The following is a 4,825-nucleotide window of genomic DNA, read 5'->3' as shown; positions in this document are numbered from 1 at the left end:
TTTGTAGCAACCTCTAATGATACAACGTCAACTAATGATATAATGTTGCATTAGTGGTCAGGATGTTGACCACTAATGATATAATTTTATCATTAACGAACAACCTAACCGTCCGCTAATGATATAATTTCAGATTTATATCATTAGCGGTCAAAAACCGTAACCTCTAATGATATGGAAAAAAAATGAGAAATAAGTACTACCTTGACCACTAATGATACACATTTGCACACATTTTTAATTGCAATAGTGGATGGATTTGCAACCTTTAATGATATAATATGATATAATTTAATAAAAATTTTATATATATATATATATATATATATATATATATATATATATATATATATATATATATATATATATTTGATTTGATTTTCATACGATACTGCATAAGAATTGGTTAATTTTTTTTTTTGGGGTGGGGGGGGGCGTTATTTGATCATATACATGTATTTTGTCCTTTAAAATACACCATTCTGACATTACCCTGATATTTTGCCTTTTTACTTGAACTGAAATAGTAGCATACAGACAAAATACATACCATTTATGACTTCGTCTGTTTACTTGAAGATCCAAATTGATTATCATAAATCAAAAAGGAGTTGTGCTAAATATTTTTAGTTGAAGAAAGTTTGAAGAAAAGCAATTTTACGATATTAAAACATTATTGATAAACTTTTAGCGGGATTTTATTAACATGAAAAAGGTCCAATTCATAAGACTTATTCTGCCTGGTGCAGGCAAATAGCTAACCTTGCACAACGCAAACAAAAGTCACACGGGTTTCATGTTTTATTTGTGTGGAAACGTTGCCGTCATGAATAATATTGGTAAAAAACTACAACAAATAGAAATAACAAATTACTAAATAGGAAAATATAGAATTTAACTTTATACCTTTAACTCTAAATTACTTTAAAGACCATAATGGTGTGCCATACTTTTAAGAATGTTTTATCTGTAAAATAAATTTCCATCTGTAACTATACTTCAAAAATACAATTTAATACTAACAAATTTGAGCAATTACTTCAATAAAAAAGACTTACTTAGTGGTTCGATACACGCATCTAACAAGATTGAAGACGATTGACAAAGTGAGACCAGACTGGTCAGTAAGGCTGACAGGAAGTGAGTGATTGACCAGGTATAGTTAACTTGTACCAAAAATTATTACCGGGTATATTAAACTCAAAGTGGTTAGCTTGTAAAAAAAATATTTCTGAGGAATTTTAAAATTAAACCATAGACAACACAAGACTATTTGCTATTATGGTCTGTAGCACAATTGAATCACTAATTTATTGTTAAGTTGAATATGTGGGTTTGTTAATTATACCTTAGAACAACAAAGAATATGAAATAATGTTGGTTGAATTAAAACTACTTCAACAATGGTGATTATGTCGGTGTAACAAAAAATGTTAACCCGGGTTGAAAATTGACCCGGGTTTGATAAAATTATATCATTAGTGGTCAACATTCTGTCCACTAATGCAACATTATATCGTTAGTGGACAGTGTATCATTATATAAATAGTGCCTGTTTTGGAGGGTAACAGTTGAAATTGACACCCCGAGAGAACCATTGTCAACCGACGCAAAGCGGAGATTGACAATGGTTTTCGAGGGGTGTCAATTTCAACTGTTATCCTCCCAAATAGGCACTATTTATTTTATTATACTGAATGTCTTAACTTTAAAGAAATTTTTCTGCTTTTGTATAGAAATGACGTGAATTCTACGGCGAACTGTACGCGCATAATTTACGCGCATGTAACAATTCGTTGTGTTACCCGTTGCCAAGTGTGTTGCTAACGCTGAGGGTAATAGAACAAATTATCAACTGCGTCTAAACCAATCAGATTTCAGTATTTAACATGAAATATAATTAAAGAGGTTGCTACATACCACGTTTTCAGTCAAATGAAATATTAAATGATTGAAGTCAGAAAAATCAACCTTTGAAATGTCAAATTACCCAAGACGGCAAATATAGCGGATAGTATGAAAGAGTTAAAGTTTTGAAACCGAAACTTTTAAGTGCACACATGTACAATTAAACTGTGAAGAGCAAGTTACACTTCTGTTCAAAGACAGTTCAAAACTCTGAAGTCGGAGTCAATTTTCAACAGGGTCAGTTTTCAACGTGTCGATGTCCCTAGAAGTTTGAAAAATATTTTTCAAGCTGTTGAAAACTGACCCCAGGTATAATTTCACGACTTTTGGTATCAATTTTTCAACGTTGAAAAATGATATCCGGGTCAAATTTCAACCCGGGTCAAGATTCCTCGTTACGCCGGCGAATGCGTCATAAATGTCCAATACTCCCTAAACACACCCACGAAAAAGTTTCTGTGTAGTGTTTGTATCTGTATTGAACACAATATTTTTTTCTGTCAAATCAAGATAAGTAGCTTATTAATCATAATTTTGTTAATCTTGCAAGTTTAAGAAAAGTTATTGTTAAGTTGAATTAATTAAATAATCACTGATCGCGACTTGTCTGATAAAAATATGAAAACTGCTCATTATTGTGCTGTCAGTTAATTATCATGACTTCTCAAAATAAAATAAAGTTGAAGCGATTTACCGGAAATATAACATAAACGGCCGGTATTGGTTTGACAATCTTAACAAACCACGGTCAACATGAACGATCATGGTGGAGAGAGATATATATATAAACGGACACCGGACCATGGCTTGAGACGATGTTGTTTGACATATATTCCTTTTAGCTCTATCTACACAGTTTAACAACAAGAGACAGAGTTCTTAGTCTTAATAACAAACTGTTGCTATCGGAAAAAAAACCCCAAACAAAAACAAACAAAAACAAAAATCCATATCGGCATGAATATCGGACAATATTAGGAATTAAAACATGGAGCTGAAATTTTTTATCAGATACAAAATAATTAGATAGAGCAAATTCCATTTCAGAGACCTGTAGTTGGTCAATTTTCAACGTGTGAGGTCATCAGAGATTAGAAAAAAACCCTTTTTTGAGCTGTTTGGTCGCAGTTTTAACGTTAGAAAAGCCCCCGCCCCTCCTCCCCCCCCCCCCGCCCCCCAATATCCCAAATCAATAATCAATGTTGAAAAATGAAATCCGGGTATACATTTCACGACTTTTGGTCTCAGTTTTCAACGTTAAAAAAGCCCCCCACCTCCACCCCCACCCCCTCCCCGAATCAATAATCAATGTTGAAAAATGAAACGCGGGCCAATTTTTAACTTGGAGTAATATTCTTTGTTACAACGAGATGATCCCTATTGTTTAAGTAGTTTTAATTCAACCAACTTTAATTGATATTCCTTGTTTTTCTAATCTATAATTAACAAACCCATATATATATATATATATATATATATATATATATATATATATATATATATATATATATATATATATATATATATATATAATCTTTCATCATGTTATATCATTAAAGGTTTCAAATCCATCCACTAATGCAATTGAAAATGTGTGCAAATGTATATCATTAGTGGTCAAGGTAGTACTTATTTCTCAGTTTTTTTCCATATCATTAGAGGTTACGGTTTTTGACCGCTAATGATACAAATCTGAAATTATATCATTAGCGGACGGTTAGGTTGTTCGTTAATGATAAAATTATATCATTAGTGGTCAACATCCTGACCACTAATGAAACATTATATCATTTGTGGACGTTGTATCATTAGAGGTTGCTACAATGCTTTATAATCTTTATGATTTCACAGTGGCACAACTTTGTTATTTATATCGATATAATTTTGGAACCTTTAAATGTTAGAAAATATTTATAATAGAAGACAGCAATATATATATATATATATATATTTATTTTTTTATAAATTGCACAACAGCTGTCCTAAACATGGGATTAATCAGTTCATGGTCTGGAGTATATATTTTTATAAAGATTTATTTATTAAGATGACACTATTCTAAAAGAAAAATGATGGTCATTTTCCAGATAAAAGTTTAAAACATTACACATTGACTATTGCTAAAGAAACAATACGAAAACAAAACAAAAGATCAATGTACAAAATAATAAATAGTTTTTGCTACTACTTGTAACATGTAATAACCTTTTTTACCGGTATTATGTGCAATTTAAAATTGTGCTGCAACAAATCGGGTTTTTTTTTATCAAACCATCGATCAAATTAATAGAGAAAAGCGTTTAACTTGCATTTGAAAATAGGTTTATGGTAAGAGATAGAATGCGCAAGTTTTACAATTATTTGTTTTTGTTTTGTTGGGTTTTTTTGTTTTGTATGCTTGTTTTTGTTTTTGGATTTTGATATTTTTTGAATATCAATATTTTGCTTCATTTAGATTTTATATAATGTTATCACCTTTTATGTTAAGCTTTTATGATAGTATTGACTTTATTTAAATGAAAACATGATTTCTGTTGTTCTTCGTTTTTGTGCTAGTTTTCAACGTCAGAGAAATATTTTTAATGTAAAGCTGCTATAGTTATGATTTGTTTTTGTCGAATAAACACTTTATATTCTATCAAACATGTCTTTTTGTTTCATCTGTGAACCGAAGGTTCGGGAGAGTTTTTCTGATAACCCGTTGTCCGTCGTACGTCTACCTGTCTGTAAACCTTTCACTTTTTTGGCTCCTTCTTTAAAACCACCGGTCCAATTTTAACTAAACTTGATACAAAACAGTCTAATGGGAAGGGAAATTAAGGAACAAAACTTTTTTTAAGGATGATAATTACTAAATCGTTAAAGTGGGTGCTCGTTATAAAATATCTTCTCTAGAACCACCGCACCCGAAATGCTC

Source organism: Crassostrea angulata, chromosome 2, assembly GCF_025612915.1.
Source record: "Crassostrea angulata isolate pt1a10 chromosome 2, ASM2561291v2, whole genome shotgun sequence".
NCBI classification, from domain to species: Eukaryota; Metazoa; Mollusca; class Bivalvia; order Ostreida; family Ostreidae; genus Magallana; species Magallana angulata.
The sequence above is the reverse complement of the archived record's forward strand: the minus strand, read 5'-3'. Positions refer to the sequence as shown.